Here is a 23,610-nt window from a genome sequence, read left to right on the forward strand (position 1 = left end):
AGGTATCTTTATAGCAACATCCCACTCCTCCGTAACCAATTTTCTGCCTTAGTTCATTTGTGCTGCTATAAAGAAATACCTGAAGCTGGGTAATCTATAAAGAAAAGAGATTTCTTTGGTTAATGGTTCTGCAGGCTGTACATGAATCATAGCACCAGCATAGGCACCTAGTGAGGGCTTCAGACTGCTTCCACTCATGGCAGAAGGTGAATGGGATCTAACATGTGCAGGGATCACAGAGTGGAAGAGGAAGCAAGAAGGGAAGGGGCTAAGCTCTTTTAAATAACCAGCTCTCACAGGAACTAACAGAGTGAGTACTCACCCACCATCCCCAAAGGGAGGACATTAATATGTCCTCCATGAGGGATCTGCCCTCATGACCCAAATACCTCCCATTAGGCCCCATCTCCAACATTGGGGATCAAATTTCAATATGAGATTTGGAAGGGTCAAACAAACCTAACAATGGCAACTTTATATCCACTAGGGCGGTTATTTTTTTTAAAAAATTAAGGAAAATACCAAGTGTTGATGAGGATGCTGAGAAATCAGAACTCTCAGGCATTGTTAGTGGAAACGTAAATGCGCAGCTGCTGTGGAAAACAGTTTGTCAGTTTCTCAAAAAGGTAAATATTGAACTACCATATGACCCAGCAATTTCACTCATATATATATATATATATATATATATATATATATATATGTACACACACACACACACACACGTATATATGAATGAAATTTAAAGGAGAGATGCCAACAGATATTTGTACACCAATATTTATAGCAACATTATTTATGATAGCCAAAGGCGGGTGACCATCAACAAATGAATGAATAAACAAAATGTGATTTATTATACCTATAATGGAATACTATTTAACCATAAAAAGGAATGAAGTTCTGATATATGCCACAACATGGATGAACCTTGAACACTTTATGCTAAACAACATAAGGCAAACACAAAAGGACAAAGACGGTATAACTCCATTTATATGAGGTATCTAGAACTGACAAATTTATAGACATAAAAAATAGAATAGAAATCACCAAAGTCTGGAGAAATGAGATAATGAGGAGTTGTTGCTTTAATGAGTACAGAGTTTCTGTTTGATATGATTAAAAGTTAGATAGTGAAGATGTTTCCACAACATTGTGAATGTATTTAATGCCACTAAACCATACATTTTTAAATGGCTAAAGTGGCAAATTATGTCATGTATATTTTAACCACAATTTTAAAAATGAAAAAAAGAGACGATTGATTGCTTAAAGCACAACTAATAGTTATGTTGTGGAGTTTGTGGCCTAGGCAGAAGTAAAAAGTATGAAAACATGGCAAAAAGGATTGAAGGAGGAAAAGAGAAGTATATGATTGTAAAGTTTTAGTCTATATAAAGCAATATAATATAATTTGAAGGTAAACTGTTATGTATATTTGAAATCTGTGAGGTTCTACTTTTAACAAAATAAAACAAAGAGACATGATTAATTAGTCAATAGTGGAGATAAGATAAATCTTATAAAAATGATTAATCAAAAAAAGGAAAAGAAGCAAGACTAAACAGAAAGCTGATAAGACAAATAAAAGGCAAATAGCAAAGTTGTAGGAATAAATCAAACAACATCAATCAATAAATTACATGTAAATGACATTACTCCAGTTAAAGAGATTGTCAGATGGAAAACAAAATCAAGACCCAGCTACATGCTGCCTCCAAGAAACCCATTTTAAATATAAAGCAAAGATAGGTTAAAAGTTAAACAAAGGAAACAGACCATGCAAATGTAACTGAAAGAAAGTTAAAGTGACTATGTTAATATCAGACAAAGAAAATTTCAGTAAAGTAAACAAGAAATAGTAGCAAGGATAAATATGGACATTCCATAATGATAACAGAATCAACCTATCAAGAGGTCATAACAACCCTAAATGTGTGTGCACCTAATAACAAAACTTTAAAATGTATGAAGAAAGCACAGAAGGATTTTTTTTAAAAAAAGAAATAGACAAATCCAAAATTATAGTCTGAGGTTTCAGTACTCCTGGGTAATTAATAAAGCAAATATAAGACCACAGAAGCAATGACACCCCAGCAGCAATGAGCATATCTAATGCCCAGATCTTGGTGTGTAATATCATTCCACAATAAAAGGAATCAGGAATCCTTTAAAAAAATGACCAATTTTAACTCTGGGGCAGGAAATTTACAGGATGAATCTGGAACTTCTTATAGTTACAGGAAGTAAGGAAGCACTCAAAAGTTCCACAATAATGGGATTATATCAAAGGGACACAGGAGCCAACAGAAAGAGCTCCCAGTGGTCAAAGCTGAAACAATATGAGCAACAAAATTAATTAAATAATATTATATTATAACCCAAAGTATCAAATATATATCCATGAATCCAAACTTATATGAATAAACAATTAGATAAATAGATAAAAGGGAAGAATAGACTAATGGCCTATGCAGACTTCCAAATAATATATGTAGCTACTCCAGCCTCAAAAAGTGGAGCATAACTCTCCATGCCTTAAACATAGGCTTCCCTTACCAACTTCCTTCCAAAGAGCACAAATGGGAAGGAGGAAAAAACTTTACACTGGAGAAAATTTACAAACACTGTATCAGCCAGGTGATTAAGGATAATATTGACTGTGATAAATTATACTCATAGTATATGCTCTTGATATGGTATGATAACAACTGCACTTTACCTCTGTGGTCTTTCTCCCACAAATCCAGTCTAAGTATGAGGAAAACATCAGACAAATCCCATTTATCTTAGTCTGTTCAAGCTTTCATAACAAAAATACCATAGGCTGAGGGGTTTTAACAATAAACATTTATTTCTCTGGAGGCTGAGAAGTCCAAGATCAAGGTGTCAGCAGATTCTGTGTCTGGTGGGTGCCCTCTTTTTGGTTCATAGACAGCCATCTTCTTGGTGGAAAGGGCAAGTTAGCTCTCTGGGGTCTCTTTTATGAGGGCACTAACCCTGTTCATGAGAGCTCCACTCTCATGGCCTAATCATCTCCCAAAGGCCCCACCTCCTAATATCATCATATTGAGGTTAGGATTTCAGAAACATATGAATCTGGGGCGAATCACAAACATTCATCCCACCACATCATTAGAAGAGCATTGTACAAAATACAAGACCAATATTCCCTAAAACCGTCAAGGTCATCGATAACAAGGAAAAATCTGAAAAACTGTCATAGCCCAAAGGAAACTGAGGAAATATGAAAAGTAAATAAAATGTACTGCCCTAGATGGAATCCTGAAACAGAAAAAGGACATTACATTAAAAACTAAAGAAATTTGAATAAAGTATAGACTTTAATTAATAATAATGTATCAACATTTGTTCATTAGTTGCAACAAAGGTATCACACTATTATAAGATGTTAAAAATAGGGGAAACTGTGTGTGAGGTAGATGACAACTTTCTGTACTACCTTTGCAATTTTTCCATAAATCTAAAACTATTCTAAAACTAAGATTTCATTTTAAAAATAACAGTTCATTTTAAAAAATAAGTAAGGATATAGATAATTTGAACAACACAACCAATTTGACCAAATTGACACATATAGAAAAATCTTTATAAATATTTTATCTAATAAAACTTTTATCTAGTATTTTGTACAAGAGAATACACATTCTTCTCAAGTACACACAGAACATTAACCATGATAGACCATATTCTGGGCTACAAAACAAGTCTCAATAAATTGATAAGAATTGAAATCATACAAAGTATGTTCTCTGCCCATAATAGAATTACACCAGAAATCACTAATAAAAAGGTGTCTAGAAAATCCCCAAATATCTGGAAGTTGAACTGTATACTCTAAATACTATATTGGTTGTAGAAGAAATCACAAGGGCATTAGTAGATATTTCGAACTGATTGATAAGAAAAATATAATGCATCAAAATCTGTGGGGTGCAGCTAAAGCAGTGCTTAGAGGGAAATTTGTAGCACCAAATGCTTACATTTAAAAGGAAGAAATATTGAAACCAATGACCTAATGTTCCACCACAAAAATAACAGACAAGGACAACTTATGTACAAAATAAGCATAAGAAAGCAAATAATAAAGATAGCATAAATCAATGAAATAGGAAAAAGAAAAACAACAAAGAAAGCAAATGAAACCAAGCCTGGTTTTTTAGAAAGATCATTAAAGCTAATAAATATCTGGAAAAACTCCTCAGGGGAAAAGGAAAGACAGGTTACCAATTTCAGGAAGGAAAAAAATGTTATCACTATAAATCCTATGAATGCTGAAAGAATAATAAAGGAATATTATGAACAATTGTATATCATTAATTCAACAACTTATATGAAGTAGACTAATTATGTGAAAGATTTTAATAAAACTCACTCAAGAAAAAAATTATAATCTGAATAGACATATGCATAATTAAGAAATCAGATTTGTCTTTTAAAAAACCTTCCAACTAAGTAAACTTCAAGATTAGAAGCTTTCACTGGTGAATTTTTGCAAACATTTAAAGAAGAAATAATACCCATTTTTTTTACAATCTCTCCCAGAAAAAATGAGGAAGGGGTGCTTTCCCAAGTCAGCCAATGAGGTCAGCATTGCTCTGATACTAAAACCAGACATTCCAAGAGCAGAAAATTGCAGACCAACATCTCTTAAAAACATACACAAAATAACCTTCAACAAAGTATTCGCAACTTGAATCCAGAAATACATACATATATATTTCTGGCTCAAAATTCAAGATCCAATCAATATAATTCACTATATTAACAAACTAAAGAAGAAAAACCATGTTATTATCTCTAGATATGTAGAAGAAAGCTTTTGACAAAATTTTACATCTGTTCATGACAAAAACTCTCGGTGAACTAGGAATAAAAAGAAACTTCCTTTACCTGATAAAGGAGCACCTGTAAAACACCTACAGTCATCATGTTAAACAATGAAAGAGTGATGCTTTCCTCCTAAAACGGAGGACAAAAGAAAAATGTCCTCTTTCACTACTCCTATCCAACATCAAGTTAGAAGCCAGGAAATAGAAATAAGAGGTATACAGATTTCAATGAAAAAATAAAACTGGCTGTTTTGGTTGAAACCCTAATTTATGTAGAAAATCCAAATAAATCTACAGAAAAAGATCCTGGAACTAATAAGTAGATTTAGCAATGTTGCAAGATCCAAGAATACGTACAAAATCAATGATATTTCCATATATTTGCAATTAACAATCAGAAATCAAACTTTTAAAAGTACTACATATAATAGCTTCATAAAATAAAATACAGATAAATATAACAAAATATGCTGAAAACTATAAAACATAAGTGAAAGAAATAAAAACCTGAAAAAAATGGAGAGCTATATTGTATTCACAGATTAAAAGATCCAATATTATTAAGATGCAAATTATCCTCAATTTGACCTATAGATTCAACATAATCCCACTTAGCTGTTTCTATAGATATAATTGAGCTGATTCTAATATTTGCATGGATAAACAAAGAAACTAAAATAGATAACACAATTCTGGGAATTGTGGGAAAAAGTTAAGAACACACGATCCAATTTTAACACCTACTACATAGCTACAGGAATCATGACTGTGTGGAATTGGCAAAAGGATAGGCACATAGATGAATGGGACAAAATAAACAGCCCAGAAAGAGACCCACACAAATACAGTTAACTGATTTTTAAATAAAGGTGCAAAGTCAATTTAGTGGAGAAACTACAGTATTTTCAACACATGGTGCTGGAACAACTGAATATTTGTTTGGAAAAGCAAAAATGAACTTCAGTCCATACCTCACAACTTTTACAAACTTAACTCAAAATGGATCATAGACCTAAATTTAAACATAAAATAATAAATTACCTAGAAGAAAATATGGAAAAAATCTGCATATTCTTGGGCTTGGGAAAGACTTGTTAGATACAATACTAAAACCACAATCCGTATGGGAAAAAAGCTTGATCAATTAGACTTTAACAAAATTCTACAAACTTTTGCTTTGCAAAGAGAAGAAAAAGACAAGCCACGGACTGAGAGAAAATATTTGCAAATTAAATGCCTAATAAGGAACTTGTATGTAGAATACATAAAGAACATTCAAACCTCAGCATTAAGAAAGACAATGCAATTTTTTAAATCAACAAAAGAATTGAACAGTCAATTCATCAAGAAAGATGCACAAATGGTAAATAACATCTGAAAGATCTTCAACGTCATATTTCATTAGGGAAATGCAAATGAAAGCCACAAGCTACAAACCACAAACTACACACCTACTAGGATGGCTAAAATTTAAAAATTGACAAAACCGACTGTTTGCCAAGATGCAAAGCAACTGGAACTCTCTGAGAACTCTAACGAGAATGTAAAATAGTACAACCAATTTATAAAACACTTTAGTAGTTTATTTTAAAGTTAAATATATACTTACTATCAATCCTTCTCCTGGGTATTTACCTAAGTGAATCAAACATTTATGCTTACCTTCACACAGATGTTTATAGCAGCTTTATTCATAATTATTAAAAACTGGAAATCACCTTTCTTTCAACAGATGAATGGTTAAACAGACTGTGTAACAGTGACACAATATAATATGACTCATCAATAAACAGTAATAGACTATTGATTTATGTGACAATGTAAATGAATCTTAAATCCACTTTGGTAGGTGAAAGAAAGAAATCAAACCCCGAAGGCTACATACTATATTATTCAGTTTATGTGACATTCTAGGAAAGATAAAAACTGTAGAGACAGAAAGCAGATAAGTAATTGCCTAGGGTCGGGAGTGGGGGAAAGGTTTGACTACATAAGTACAGCATGAGGGAATTGGGAGGGTTAACAAACTCTTCTGTATATAAAGTGGTTTTGAATATAAGATTCCATGCATTTGCCAAAACCCATAGACCTGTACACCTCGAAGAGTGAATATTACTGTATGCAAATAGTTAAAAAAAAAAAAAAACCAGGATGTCAGGGGTTCCCAAGATGGAATGCAGACTGTGATAATGAAACTGACTGTATTACAAACATATGACACAATCACTCTGGAGATGAAAAAGAAAGGATCGGATCTAAGTATTTTGCCTGGATGCTGTGAGATTAAAGATTAAAAGAATGGTCCATAAACAGTGCACTCTACCTGTCAAGTTTGTTTTTCACAAAAGTATGAGGTAACAAGTCGAAAAATATTTTACTTGTATAGTAGAACAGGGCAAATAAGTAAACGTAGTGTAGATAATAAGATCCAAAGAAAGATTGTGGTTAATGAGAGCTAAAGTTACAAATAAGTAAAGCGAAAATGCCAGAATGAACACACTGTGCTGGATTGTAGTCACAAGTGTCAGTGTAAAGTCATGCTTTTCTTTAATAGATAGATGATGGATCAGTAACTTGGTGGATTGATCGACTGATCAATTAATAGATAAACAGACAATTTGCATACAAATGAATTAGTACACATTCATATACTTCCTAGCTCTGTCTGACGAGAGAGCCACCGCATAGAAGCTGGCACATAGATCTTGATATCTATTAGTGATATTTACCATTCTCCAATTAAAAAAATTAAGATTGCTTGACGAAGTTGGTTCCAGGTCTGGGGCAAAAATAACTCAAGATAATCCTGGAGCATCTCATGGTTCCAGAAAGATGGAGAATGCTAAAAAAAAAAAAAAAAAAAAGGAAAGAAAAGAAGGCAGAGGAGGGGGCTGGCGGCATGCCAAAGAACACGGGAGCAAACCTAGGGGAGCTCCCGACAGCCAAGGCTGGCCATCTGAGCAACCAAATAAATAGGATTGGATTACAATCCAAGGAGTAAAATAAACAGCCGCGAGTTCACACATAATAAATAAACGACGGAGAAGAGAAAACTCTTGCAGAAGGATCCAGTTAATAAAGGTAGCTGGAATGAGAAGCATAGAAAATTGCCATTAGAACACCCTAGTAATAATTGCTGCAGGCAAACTCACCAACGAATGCAAAAGATTCGTTTGTTTCTTTTCTTTTGTTTGTTTTTGGTTTTTGTTTTGGGGACTGCATCTCACTCTGTTGCCCAGGCTGGAGTGCAGTGGCACGATCATAGCTCACTGCAGTTTCTAACCCCTGGGCTCAAGCCATCCTCCTGCCTCAGCCTCCTGAGCAGCTGGAACTACAAGCACGTGCCACTATGCACTACGCTTGTCTAATTTTTTTTTTTTTTTTTTTTGAGATGAGGTCTCGCTTTGTTCCTGATGCTGGTCTTAAACCTCTGGCCTCAAGCGATCCTTCCACCTTGGCCTCCCAAAGTGCTGGGATTACAGCATTGAGGAAAGCAAAGGTTTAAGGAAAGAAAGGATAGTTGTTTGGTCTCAAAGTATCTCCCTCAAACTTTCAAACTAAATGCAAAGGGAAAAAATTTATAACTTTTTAGTGAAGAAACCCATCAGACACCAAGTGATGATGTCCTATTCTTATCATGTGCCTCATGAAATGATGTAACCAGAAGGGCATTTGGTATTCTTCCCCCAAATCCACAACCTCAATGCAATAATGAGAAAATATCTGACAAACCCAAGCTGAGGGACACTGAACAAAATACTTGACTGTCACAGATAGAGGAAACCAAGGGGATATGGTCAAATGCTGGAACAGAAAAAGAACATTAGTGGAATCTGAATAAGGTCTGTGGTTTAGGTATAGTGTCATACTAATGTTAATTTCTTAGTTTTGATCATTGCACTGTGGTTATGTGAGATGTTGCCATTAAAGGAACTTTTGTACTATCTTTGCAATTGTTCTGTAAGTCTAAAATAATTTCAAAATAAAAAGTTAAAGAGACATAGTTACATTAAGAAGATGAAAAGACAAACCACTGAAAGAGAAAAAATATTTCTAAAATATATGTCTTATAATCATACCCAGACTATATACAAAATTCCTACAACTTAATAATAAGGAGATAATTGATTTTAAATGAACGGACAAGATTTGAATAGACACTTAACCAAAGAAGATGTGAATGGAAAATAAGCATATTTAAAGGTATTCAACATCATAAGCCATTAGAGAAATATAAATTTCATCATAAGATACTACTACACACTACTAGAATGGCTTAAAGTAAAAACCTGACAACACAAGTCTTGGCAAGGATGTGGAGCAACTAAAACTCTCTTAGGTGGCTGGTGGGAATGCAAAATGGTACAGCTTCTGTAGAAAACCATTTAGCAGATGAACATAAAGTTAAACATACACTTATACCACGCAACAATCCTTCTAAGTATTTCCCCAAGAAAAACAAAAGTATACATTCACCCAAGGACTTGTACCAGAACGTTCATAGTAGCTTCATTCATAGTGGACAAAACCTGGGAACACCCCCAAATGTTCATCACTGATGGATGGATAAGTAAATTATGGTGTGTGCATACAGTGGAATATTACTTAGTAATAAAAAGGAACAAACTACTTACACACAACTATATAAATGAATCTCAAAAGCATTATAAAAGCTAAGTGAAAGACATCAGGCTCAAAAACTCCATGCAGGACGATTCCATCTATATGAAATTCTATAAAAAGTAAAACTATAGCAACTGAAAGCAGATGAGAGGTTGCCAGGGCGCAGAGGTGAGATTATGAATTGACTGGAAAGGGTTAAGAGAGACTATTTCAGGAATGTCAGAAATCTATACAGTGACCATGATGGTGGTTACACTATTGGACACATTTGTTAAAATTCATCAAATTGAACACATAAAATTGGTGATTTTTATGATACCTAAATTTATTCCTCAATAAAGCTGATTAACATTTATAGATTTTTAGTAGAAAAAAGCAAGTTGTAGGATGTATGTGCTTTTTGAATTTAAAAAACCCTATATTTGCGTATATTTTAATGTCTACAACTATAAAAATAGGGAAAAGAGGAAAGGGATGGGATGTGGGGGGGATGGTCAAAAGGAACATGATCTTTAATTTCAGTATTTCAATTGTTAAGAAAAATTTATTTGTACCCTCACTACTTGCACAATTAAAAATATTTAAATTTAATATAGGAGGTAGCTGGTGTTATGGTTTTTCCTTGTAATCTTGGCGGATATCAGAGATATCGGCCGAGATTTTAAGCCGGCCTGTCTATCCCATTAGCAGGTGGACTCCTTAACCGCCAGGAGGGACAAGTTCTCAGAGAGCGCGTCTGGTGGATGATGAAACTCCCAGGGTTTAGTCCCGCCTGTACTGGTGCCCCCTGGTGGTGCTGATGCGCAACGGCCGACAGCTCCCGGTCTCAGGATGGCACCAGGCATGCGCAGGCTGAAGGGCGCCCAGAGCTGGGGCCGGGGGCTTGGAGATGGTCGCTGGGCCTTGGGGATCAGGAGTTTCTGGATATTTGGCCCAAATCTCCCTTGCTGGAGGGCCTGGAAGCGACTCCTTTCCCTGGCTGGGGTGTAGTCCCTCTCCTGCGCCCCATGCTGTCCTTTCTTCAGGCGCAGGCAGCAGTCCTGCAGAGACACAGGGGCCCTGGGACCTCAGAATGGATCCCCAGAGACAGGAGCCGCCAGCCCCAGCCCTCAGTTAACTGTGGCTCTGCAGGGCTGCAGGGGCTTGGCGGCCTGGAGCCATCTTGCCGCTCTCACATGATCCCCTGAGAGACCCAGCTCTAAACAGGGCTGCAGTCAGGACTGCCAGGGCTAGGCTCTGGCCAGGGTCAGGTGCAGGATAAGGACCAGGACTGAGAGTCCTGGGGACACTCTTAATAATGACACTTAGATGCTTTAAGTTATTAAGACTTTTAAGTCAAGAGCCGAGAGCAGTGGCTCATGTCTCCTAATCCCAGAGACTCAGGAAGCTGAGGTCGGAGGATCACTTGAGGCCAGGAGTTCGAGACCAGCCTGGGCAACACAGCGGACCTCGCCTCTAAAAAAATTTTTAAATTAATTAAAAATAAAAGAAAAAAAGACTTTTAAGTCAACTTTGCTGTTCCAAAGTGAATTTGCTGCTGAACAGAAATGATGGAACTGAGGAAGGGAATCCCTTATCCCCCACTGGGGCAGAGGCACCATCCTTAAGGGCCTGCCTAGCCCCACTGCCCCACAGGCCCTGGCTCCTTCCTCAGATGCCTCTTTCTCCTTCTCCCAGCAGCAGACTCAACCCCTGCAGTCATTTAGGAATGTCTAAAAATGTCCTATGCAGGGATCATGATGATTGTCACCCTATGATCCATGTTTGTTAAAAATCACCAAAGTGTACACATGAACTTGCTGAATTTTGTTGGTGTAAATTATTCCTCAATAAAGCTTATTAAAATATGAAGATTTTTAGTAGAAAAAGCAAGTGGCAGAATGTGGGGGATTTTTTCCATTAAAAAACTGTATTTGTGTATATGAGAGTTTTTTAATGTCTGGAAGTTTCCACATCAAAATCATTAAAAATAGGGAAAAATTGGGGGAAAGCAGGCAAAAGAGGTAGCACCTGTTAGGGGGAGGGGTGAGGGCAAGGTGTGGGGGGGCAGGTGTGCGGAAGAAACACTGGCCTTCAGCCAGACAACATGAGAACAATGTGACACTTTGTTTTCCTCCAAGCGAAGACGGTGCTTTGATTTGTGCATGGATAACTCATTTCTTTATAAACTTTAAACTTCACTGCGGACTTTGCCCTGTTTCTCCTGGAGCAGGCTTTCACTAGCCAGCCCTGTGAGGGGAGTGGGGCTAGAGAGGTGAGATATATACACCTGTGAGATACACAGACCCAACTGTTCCTTGCATGTGCCCAGCATGGAGAATTGGCCTCATTTTGCAAAAGGAGAAACTGAAGTACCCAGGGTCTCACAGGAAATTGTTCTCTGAGCTGGGACTTGGACTCAGGCCCCTAGGTTCCCAGCCTTGGGTGCTGTCTGCAGCCCAAGTTGCATGCTGTAACTCCCCTCGAGGCTTTGATTCAAAATTTCAATGTGCTTATTTTGGTTTGAAGTGTTATTACACACTAACTCAAGGCACAGAGGGAGCAGAGCCCTCAGAGTATGATGGGAGCATCCTGAGGAAAGGTGCCTCCCAGGCCCCAGCTACACCCCACACATGCACTGTCCCACCTGCCCCCACTCCCCGGGCATTCCAGATGAGGCAAAGCACCACCTCCAGGCCAGGGAGGGACTGGGACACCACAGACATTCCAGAGAAAGGACCACTTCACCCACTCTCCTTACAGGTGGGGAGACTGAGGACCAGAGAGGGCAGGAGGCCCACCCAGGGTCACACAGCCAATTAGAAGCAAAGCAAGGACTCAGGCCCAGGCTGCTGCCCCCGGCCAGTCACTCCTTGCAGAGCAACATACAGATGGGAGAAAAGGAAGTGTCTAAAAATGTGGCCTGAGTCTGGGTAGGGACAGAGCTAGACAGCTAGGGGTAGGGTGCTGAGGAAGGGGACAGCCAGACTGCTGCAGAAGAGGGAGTTTGAGGGCCTGGAGGCTGGGGCACACAAGGTGGGCTTTGTGCTCTCCCTGTGGTCAGGAGTGGGAAACAGTGGCCGGGAAGAAATCAAGGGTGGTGAGTTCCCCAAAACAATGAACAACTGCCACAGGTACAGCATGGATGCATCTCCCAGAAACTGAAGATTGAGTGGACAGCCTGCAGGCTATCTACAGTTATGCTCCCATTTTTATAAAGCTCAAAAATCAAGTGAACCAATATATTGATTAGGCATACAGGCATGAATACAAATGTTTTCTTTTTTAAGCAAAGAAATGACAAACACAAAATTCAGGATAGTAGACACCTTTAAGGGATGCTAGGGGAGTGGGAGAGATGCACAAGCTAGATGCAAACTTTGGAAATGCTCCAGTTCCTGAATTGAGTGTTGGGATCATGAGTGTTTATTATGTTATTAAACTTTATAATTTACATCTCTAATAATTCATACTCATTTAGCACTTACTATGGGCCAGGCCCTTTAATGAGCACTTTATGTATATTAGCTCATTTAATCTTCACAGCAACCTCATGAGGTGGGTCATTTTCCAGATGAGGAAACTGAGGCACCAGTGATTTGTTGGAGTTCACACACCTGGTACCTGGCCCCAGATTCTGACCCAGGCAACCTGATTCCAGAGCCCGTGGTCTGAACCATTCTACTAAGTTCCATGTATTATTATATAAGTAACAAATGTTTTATTATTTTAATCAAATAAAAAACGTAAAGTGTACTGGGAGAGGCAGGAAAGGAGGTAACCACTGAATCACAGGCAAGAGGGGCAGGGCCTGAGATGGAGAGAAAATCCCCCACCAACCCTCCCCTTCCCCAGGTTAAATTCCTCCCCTCCCTCACCCTCCTCTCCAACTGCCCAGCCTCTACCCTTTCTTCAAGGCTCCTCTCCCCGCAGTAGCCTCCCTCATTGCTGGCCCCTCTTCTCTGAGCACTGAGGGCTGATGATCCTGTGCTTTTGTTTACAAACATGGGTGGCCTGGTGCTGTGTACTGGTGTGGTCAAGATAAGCTGGACTCAGCGTGGAAGACTTCATGGAGGAAGCAGCCCTGGTACCCTCTGGGAGGATCTGGAGGGCTAGGCCAGAGCTCCGGCCCCTGGTGCCCCCTTCAGAGATGCCGAGCCTGGGGCTAGACACAGGGGATGCTGGAGTCAGCTCTGACCAGAGGAGGGGGCTGCCCCCAGGGTGGTGGGGGCTGGTGAGTACCAGGAGCAGATGGATGTCTCCTGAGGCCTTCTCCTGGCCTCTCCCTGCAGCTCAACCTTCATCCTTCCCACCCGATCCATCCCTGCCCCACCCAGCTCCCTTATTTATAAACCATACGTCCCTGTGTTCCTGCTTGCCCCTACTGTTTGTCCAAAGCTTCAGCTGCTTCCCTTGATAACCCTAGGACAAGAGGTCCTGGAGAACTGGGGAGGGCCCAGGGGCAAGCATAGTTCAGGGATGCTCCCCCGACCCCTGCTCAGGAACTTCAATGGCTCCCCATAGACACTCCAGGGTCTGATGCATAGAACATGCTCAAAAATCAGTAGCTATCCGATGTAAAATTTTAATTTCAGTTTTTGCGCACAGGAGCTATTCCAGACTGCTTGGCCAAAGGCCTCAAAGTCTGCTGAGGAAATTCAGGTCCAGGGAGGGGAAGTGACTGGCTCTCGCTCACATAGCAAGGCCATTGGGCCCTCTCTACTCCACCGCCCTGCCTTTCTGCCCAACCATTATAGACAAAGGCAAAGAACTTAGTCCCAGACCTTTCCAGCTGTGTGACTTTGGTTGCTTGCCTAACCTCTCTGATTTAGAGTTTGTTCATCTATAAAATGCAAACATTGTCTGTTTTCTTCAATACCCAGCACCCAGAATGGTGCTTGACAAATAGTAAGGGCTTGATAAATATTTCTTGGATGAATGAATGAGTAATCCCTAACTCTCAGCTCGTTTATGAGTTGAAGTGAAATGAAGTTCCTGCACAGTGCCAAATACACAGCAGGGACTTCGCAAACGGTGCTCCTCTTGCCCCCTCACTGACCACGCTGCGATTGCAGCCTCCCTTCTGACCCAAGTCAGGGACCCCTGATCTCCAAAGCCCAGACTCCATCCTGAAATCACAGGCACCTAGAGCTCTGAGCCTCATAAGTTTGCTCAGTTCCCCCAGGCCAGCCTCCTCCCCAGCAGCTCCTCTGGCCTCTGCTCCTGCACCACAGGCCTTCCACTCAGCGCCTGGGGAACCAGTGCCCCTGGCCTGGCCAGAATGCCCAGCCTACAAGGCCCGGGCCCCCTGAACACTGTTTTCTCCTCTTCTCCTTTGTTCAGCGAATGTTTCTTTGCCCCTGGAACTGTCTCCTGGGACTCATGGTGGAAGAGAGGCCGGCAGGGATGGCGGTGCTCAGAGCAAGGACAGGTGAGCTGGCGATCGTGCCTCTGCTTAGGGCCATTCAGGGGGCTGTAAAGGCCTTGGCAGGGATGGTGTGGGACGGTCCCCCATGGACAGAGAAAAGCAGAAATGAGAAATGGTCACAGTAAAAGGCAATCAGAGGTGAGGGCCAACACTAGCTCAGGGCAGCAGAAAGAGCTCCAGTCCCATCTCTGCGACTGAGCCCAGAGGTGACTTGGGGCAGGTCCCATCTCTCTGGCCTCAGTGTTCCCAGCTCTATGACGGTGCAGGCGTCGGGGCTTTGATCAAACCCCATCACCTCCAGCTCTCATCTGGCTTTCTCGTGTCATCGCACCCAAGTATCCCCACAGGCAGACACGGCGGTCCCAGGACAACCACGCCAACAGGAAGCTTCTACCTCAGCCCCACCTGCTAAGGAGCCTAACTCCCTCCTCAATGCATTAAGCCCCAGAACCTGCCCTGCAGGGATCCCCAAAGGATTAGAGTCCAGCAGCAGAGAGTAGGGGTGATGTGGGCACGTGGGCAGGGCTTTGAAGACGGTCTCCCTGGGAGTGCTGAGCTCCCAGCTTTGAAAATGGTTCCCCTGGGAGGACCCGGGGAAGGGGTCTCTCTGGCAGCTTCCCCAAGAGTTGGGCTGAGGTGCCAGGGTGATGTTTCCACCCGGATAAGCCCCGGAGTGTGTGGAATGAGAGCCAGGCCTGTGAGGGTTGCACGGGCTTCCTCCTCCCACAGGCGGGCAGGCAGGACTGGCTCTTGGCTCCTGCAGCAGGGACAGAGAGAGGCCCCTCCACAGTGAGGGCACACAGCAGCCACCTCAGGCCTTCCTCTCAGGGCTGTGTTATGGGGCCTCAGCGCAGGGAGAGACTGCCCAGGGTCACACAGCCAGGCAGCAGCAGGGGCAGCAGATCCCCTAGGGTGAGTGCAGGCCTACCCCTTTTACAAGTGGACCGTCACAGTGGCCCCACCTAACGCTGGTCGCTGGGATGCCAGAGCCTCTGAGAAAGGTCCCCAGACCCCCATCCCTCTGTGTGTCCCTGATAGTGAAGCTGAGCAAGCGTGGAGCCCGTGAGGTGTGATTTAGGATAGAGCTGCAGGAGATCAGCTAGGGTCTCAATAATAAGGCCCCAAGGCCAACACGTAGACTTCCGGGCATGAGGCTTTGAAAAGCTTTTGGACAAAATCCTCGAGCCAGGAGTGTCTTTCAGGACTCTCAAATTCAATCCCCATGTCTACATGGGGACACTGAGGCCAAGAAAGGAGAAGGGGCTCCTTCCAGGTGCCACGGTGAGTCAGTAGCAGAGGGGAGCCTGGAACTCTGGGCCCCGACTCCTAGCCCAGTGCTCACTCTACTTCCACTGGCTGCAGGGGCTCGGAATCAAGGGAGTCTCGGTGTGCAGAGCCCATCCAGATGGGCTGGGATTGGCCTATTTTGGAAGCATCTGGATGAGGCTGTAGTTCTGCCTGGGCTCACCCCCAGCCTGCACCACCTTTGCCCACAGCTCCGGGAGCTTGGCACGGACACCAGCCCCAGCTGGTTCCAGCACAATAGAAGGACAGTCAATGATTCATGGAGCCTTCGTTCCTGGGGACCTTCTCCCCCAGGAGAAGCTGCTGGCTCCTGTACAAGATACCCCAGCAGGGCAGCACAGGGATTAATCAGTGATGGGCCTGGAGGGAGACTGTGGGAGGGTCACAATCTCTTCCTCTCTCCTTCTCTTTCTCCCTGCTTCTCTCTCTCTCTGTCTCTGGCACACCCCATACCTGCCCCCTCTCCCCACTACCTCACCAGCACCATCACTGGGAACTCCAAACCTCACTTTCCTCCTTCTTCCCTCACACCTGCCCTCAGAAGAGGTTTTGATACACTAAGCCACCCTGAGGTTTTATACAGGGCAATCTGAAAGCTAAGGGGCCCTCAGTGATAACACCCAGGTCAGCATTTACAATAGGTGCTTTATAGAAATCCAGTCGTCTGAAATGGTAATCCATGTTACTTCCGAAAGAAGGTTATGTGGACAAACAAGTTTGGTGAACACTGGCTTAAATAAAATGAGTTCTTACTGCAGGACTTGTCAGAGCCTCTACTCTGCTGACTTGAATGGTGAGGCTCCAAGAGGCTGATGTGGTTTCCAAACTTACCTCGCCACCTGTGAAAATCAGTCGATAGCTCCAAGAGCTGGGACCCTCAAGGGGCGAGGACCACAGAGGGCAGGTGACTTCCCCAAGCCACTCCACTCAGGCCTTAGCCAGGAGCATGGGTGGCACCTATTGGTAAAGTCCCCTCTGGCTGCTAAGCTGTTTCAAATCCAACTCTCCAGGGTATTTCCCTCCAGAAAAATCTCCCCTAGGGTGGCCTGGATAGCTTCACACTTAGGGAGAAGGAGTGAAAGGGGCAGGAGTCCGGAGCCTTCCAAATTTTCTGGAACTGAAACTGCAAGCTCATGGAGGCATTCCTGGGCATGGTGTCTCAGACCTCACATTCCTGGAGGCAGATGCAGCTGCTCCTCCCAGCCCTGGAGGTCACTGCCAGCAGCGGAAATTCTTGGAGTTCGTCTCGGATGGAAGCTGCTACCGGCCCGTCAGCTACAATCCAGGCGCAGTAGCAGCTCACCGGCTCCAGGGAACTTCACGAACAGTTTAACAGAGTCACTACCACCCAAGGGCCCAGGAATCCTCCCGCAGGGCGTGGAGTGGAGACTCCTCCTTAGGTCTGCAGAGACACAGATGGGAGAGAGGGGGTAAAGTGAGGCAGGACAGAAAAAGGTACAGGCATAGGGAGGCGAGAAGATCCCTGAGTCCATCTCCTCGCTGCTGAGACCCAGACACAGGGTGAAAGCACAGAACGCTAGAAAAGGGCACCCTGTGGTGTATTTCAGAGCCACGGCTCATGCTTGGCGTTGGCACACGCTTGGCATTGGCACGCACGAGATGGCCTATTGGAACTATGGGGCCACATCCCCTGTGACCAGCCTCCACAACCTGCCTCTGTCAATGATTTCACTGGGACATGAAACTAGCTCTGGCCACGCTATGCCGTCTTAAATATGGAATTCACCTCTCAGTGCCTGACTTCACAAGGAATGTCAGCTGAGGAAATGTGATCAATGAATGTAAAGGTTACTGACATTCTTATCACATTTCAAATTTATTATACATTTCTTATTGAAAAAAAAAGTTCACTGACCCAAAAAAATATTTCGTGTATAATCAGTCCAAGGTTAGACATTGGATCTGGCAAAGAAGATGGATGAGAGCATTGGTCCTGCCAGCCTGGTTTGGCAAGTGAGGAAGGGGAGCCCAGACTCCCACCAGAGCCCCAGGAACTTGCTCTTCCCAGCAGGAGAAAACAACATCAGCTGCCCACAACTCGGCAATGTGCCTCTATTCTGCGACTGGGTCTGGATAAAGTGCCCTCATATTGTTCAAAGGCTAGATTTAAAGGTTTCCTTGGAGTCCACATGAATCCTGTCATCCCCTGGCAGGCAGTAGCCTGACACAGTCCAGAAGACTCTGCAGCTGGGCCCACAGGCAGCTCACAGACGTGCACAGATGCAGCGTGGGCATTCCTGCTGACAGGCCTGACATGACTCTCCGAAGAATTGAACCTCCTACGCACGTGCACATGCACACACACACACCCCCAAAGTAATATTCCAAATGTATTAACATGCTGTGTGCCATGAGCACCACCCCCAGCCACCAACTTTACAAGTACATGATTAAAATAAATTTTCTTAGTTTCATTGGTTTGATTTGTTTAGGTTTCCAATTTGAGTTCATTAAAGGCATAAGTTATTACATCTACTTAGGTTGCATTATGAAAAATATAAGCTAAGTTTAAAAAAAAAAAAACACTCATATGAAATAAAGCACCAGGGACACGTTGACCCCTTTCAGAATGTTCAAGACTGCTGTGAATCGTAAGCTTCAATCCTTAAGAACTTTTTCATCTGCACTAATTCTCTGATTTGCTTTTTTTGGATTGGACTCATTTGTTGAATCAGCTTCCCTCATATTACTATTTCAGAGGGAGAAAGGATAATACTCTTCTACAATTTATATATCTACTTACCTACTTAAGCTTATTGAGAAATGTATGCCAATTCACCTTTAATGAACACAAGCCAGGCCAGCCTTCTCAAACCAATATTCTACCTGGAGAGCATGCTGGCTCTAGGCAAACTGAGTCTAGTACCTGGTGGTGACATCTGTTAGGAAGAACACATCTCTTGAGTTCCACATAACTCAAGGCATAGACGGAGCAGAGCCGTCAGAGCACAGTGGGAGCATCTTGGGGGAAAGATGCCCCCCAGGTCCCAGCTGCACCCCACACACGCACTGTCCCACCTGGCCTCACTCCCTGGGCATTCCAGATGAAGCAAAGCACCACCTCCAGGTCAGGGAGGGACTGGGACACCACAGATATCACAGAGAAGGGACCACTTCACCCACTCTCCTTACAGGTGGGGAGACTGAGGACCAGAGAGGGCAGGAGCCTTGGACTGCAGCCTTGGACCGTGTGCCCCAATCTGCTGATTGGGGGCACACACATGCACATACACACACCCTTTTTCTAACTTGGACCTTGCTGGATAGGCACCTCTTACTCCTTCCCACCCAGGGTTGATGTGTAAAATATATACCATCCTGGTATGATGGGGACACCAATCCATCAGAACTATCCCACAACTTTAGTACTGGACAGGGTCTGAGGGGCCCCCTTAACCCATTGAGTGCTGGATTGTGGGGAGGTCTGGGGGAGAATAGAGAGAGGCCAGGAAGCTAGGAAAGCCAGAGAGCAGGGATGGGAGGATGTTACTTGGATAGCTCAAAACAGACGAAAAGATTTTAATATTTTAAGAGCAGGTGGGCCGGGCACAGTGACTCATGCCTGTAATCCCAGCACTTTGGGAGGCTGAAGGGGGTGGATCACCTGAGGTCAGGAGTTTAAGACCAGCCTGGCCAACATAGTGAAACCCCGTCTCTACTAAAAATACAAAAATTAGCCAAGTGTGGTGGCACACGCCTGTAATGCCAGCTACTCGGGAGGCTGAGGCAGGAGAATCACTTGAACCCAGGAGGCAGAGGTTGCAGTGAGCCGAGATCGCACCACTGCACTTCAGCCTGGGCAACAGAGGGAGACTTCATCTCTAAAAAAAAAAAAAAAAAAAAAAAACAGGTGAAGCTGTACTAGCCCGTATGGCTGAAGATCAATTGTGCTCTCACCCAGTTCCAGATAGACGCACTGGAAAGAACAAAAAAATAAGCAAAATCCTACATGCAGAGAACATGGCTTTATTGGAATGAAGCAGAATCACCTAAGCAGGATGAACTCATTGAAATTGCTGGATACCCTTCGCCACAGGTCTCTCTGCACACCAGGGCCCAAGGTATCAGTGGGGACTAGTGGGCTCTTGAGGGCTAGGGAAGACACCCCTGTAAGCACGGGCTTCACCTGCCTTCTCTACCTACATGATCGCCCCCTTTTTGGCAGTAAGGACAGTAAACATCACTACCTTTGGGTCTTCGGGCCCCCAAGAATGGCCCCACCCTGGCCCCCAGCTCGGCAGCAAATTCCACTCATCGTCCTCATTGTATTCTAAACCTAAAGAAAACAAGGCGTCATGCCCAGCAGTTCCTCCGTGAAACATTAATCACTGTCCCCTCCTAGAGAGGCTTCTGACCAGTGAAGGTGTGACCTACAGGAGTGATGGAAAAATCCCAATGGGCCAGCACACGGCCTGGCCACGCCATGGGTGGGGGCCCCGGCACCAGTTCCTCCGGTGCTTTTCCAGACTCCTGGCTTGGGTTCCAGGGATACTGAGGACCGCCTAAGAATCCCGAAAGAGAGAGAACCCTCCTTGCATCTACCGCATCCCCCAAGAGTGCCGTGGTCCTTGTGGTCAAGTGGCCTTGAGCCACCCACACCCTTCTATTTGGGCCCTCAGAGCCCACAGGAGTTTTGAGATGGATGACGGTGCTGGGAGCAGGGCCAGCACTATGGGCCACTAACTTTGCTGAAGTTTCACCACATCTCTGACCAGAGGATGAATCCTAGTCCAGGGTATTTGAGAAATCAAGTCTTCTCCCTATAACCTCTCAACACCTCTCCAGGGCCAGGAAAGATGAATCCCCTTGATTCTGGAGGAGAAAGTGAAATGTCAAAAAGAAAATATGGATCTGTAAGGATTTCAGACTCCTGAATGTTTAGAAACCCAGAAGAGGTTGATCCGATGCTTGAGATCATAAATATGTGTGGCTGAAGTGAATATTCACTGCCGGGCTCTGGCTGACCTGATCTTCCTAGGGTTCCTAGGGGGCCTCAGAATAAATGGAGCAATTGCAGAACCATAACTTTTTGCTCTTGTGAGTTTAATGGAAAGACAAATATTCTAGGATTCAGTGGCTGCTAGATTACATCCTGCTTCCTTCTGGGCCAGGTGCAGAGGGCATGACCTTCCAAGCCAGCTGAGCCATTCCGTGTGCAAGTCTCAAGGGGAGGGCCAGGAGGGTGTCTGATGGAGATAGTGACCTGTTGTCTGGTCTCATCAGGGACCCAGTCAGAGATGCGTGACAGGTGCCCCTCACCAAGTCACATCACATGTGCAGTTGCCTGAATGTTCAACAGCCTGAGGACAAAGATTGAATCCTGGGAGTTTTCAGGAAATCTACTACCTCCATTAAAGTCTGATGAACAAACAGACAAGGTCTCAGCTGCCCAAGGAGCCCCACTTCATCGGTTATTCCCTCAAACCTCTCCCTGTGTTGGGCTGTACAGAAGATGAGAAGATCAGAGTCAGGGGTAGCCCCAAAGTGATGAGGTGCCTGGAGCACTAAACCCACAGGCTGGAAGATGAGGAAGAGTCTGGGGTCACTTTGGCCCAAAGTTGTTGCCCCCTGGCCTGATGGGTAGCTGAGGGCCTGTCTTAGTGCATTATTATCCCTCATGGTGCAGCATTGCCCTTCCCCTTCTCAGATACTCTGCTGGGTGAACATGGTTCTCAGACACTTTCCTCCCAAGGAGAGGCCCTGGAAGGCAGCAGGGAGGTTTGGGTGACACCACATCCAGTTAGCCCTGGAATGAACTGGCTTCTCCTGATGCTGGATGGCTCTGGGGCTGGCCCTTCTCCTCCCTTCCCCCTCCCCATGCCCACTCTGCAGCAGTGGCTGTCCTCTTCATGCAGCCTGGCTTCCTGGCTAGCCCAGAGCTTAACTTAGCAGGAATCGTGACAAAACTGGCCCAGACCACATCGTGGGAAGAGCCTGATCTTTGAAGCCAAGCAGAATAGGTTCAAATCCCAATTCTGCCACCAACCTGCTGTGTGGCCTAGGGTAAATCACTTCATCTTCAGGGACCCTGGCATCCTCTACAAATGGGGACACCTATCTCTACCTTCCAAGGATGCTGTAAAGATTGGAGCGAATGTATGCAAAATCTCAGGGAGATTCTTCACACATGGTAAGTGCTCAAGAAATACCAGTTCCCTAGTGTCTTATTCAGGCCCTGCCTCGTGGCTCTAGGAGTCTAGAAATCATATCTAAGCAATACACAAAAGAAGGCTGTGCCATGGAATGGGGGTGAAATGGGGGTGGGGGTAGAAGCGAATGAGTAGGATTTGAGGTGGGGTGGCTGGGCCCATAGTGGTGAGGGAGGGCTTCAGGCCTAGAAGAATGGGACCAGTTAAGGAAACAAGCCAAGAAGGGCTGTGAGAGATAGCCTCGGCACACCCTCACAGGCAGGCCTGGGATGCAGCGGGCTGGCCCATACCCAATTCCCATAGCTTGGCTGGCACTCTGCCATTTATATGCCCCTCTTAAGCTGGGAGATAAGTTTCCTTATCTGTTAAATGGGCTAGAAGTTTTTGCGAGGGAACGGAAAAGAGTGTGCAGATGTGATGCACTGATTTGCAGGGACTGAGACAGCCTAGTGACCCAGGGCACACTTAAATTAGAAACCCTGTTCCATCCACACGGCCTCAGTCTTCATTGGGGGTGCCTAGCCCCTGGCTCCCTGAGACCCAGCCCCCCTTATATCACCATCAGCTAGGCATTCCATAGAGGGGACAGGAACCATGTGTCTCCCAGGAGCAGTGCTGGGGCCCCAGGACCTGTCCATACACTATTTCCTGCCTCAGCCCACTGCCATGGTGATATCTGTTCCCTATTATCAGGCACTACTAAGTGTGTGTGCACGTCGGGAGGGTCAGGAGTTGGGGTCCCAGTCTTAGCCTGAAGTAGCCCTAACTGCACTGGGCTCTGACGAGCGAGTCTGTCTCCCATGAGACGCCCAGCCCAGGTCAGATGGGTTGCAAATGTGAGTGGAGGAAGGGAGGAAGGTGGAGCAATTCCTAGTGTTCCCTGGGCCCTGCTCTGTGGAGGGTAGAGGGGATGAGGGGGCTGTTAGACTTCGGGGCTGTTAGACTTCAGTCCTGCTTTCCCCCATCCCTTCCACACTCTGGAATCAGAAACGGCTCCCATTGGTCCATTTAAACTGATCAGAAGCCTGCCCCTTTTCCCTGCCCCCAGGTCTCCAAAGTCATCCCACTGGGCTCTGGAAGTCTCCTACTAGGGGTAGGACCCTGTGTCCCTCAGATGGGGTTCTGTGGTGTGGCTGTATCCATCACCTGAGATCAGGGGTCTTGAAGGCAGAAGGGGAGGCAGTGGCTCCTCCTCAGACTGGGTCTCTAGCAGTGCACTGAATTTCCTTGGGGAGGAATCCAGAAACAT

The sequence above is a fragment of the Nomascus leucogenys genome, chromosome 17 (assembly GCF_006542625.1).
Source record: "Nomascus leucogenys isolate Asia chromosome 17, Asia_NLE_v1, whole genome shotgun sequence".
Lineage (NCBI taxonomy): Eukaryota > Metazoa > Chordata > Mammalia > Primates > Hylobatidae > Nomascus > Nomascus leucogenys.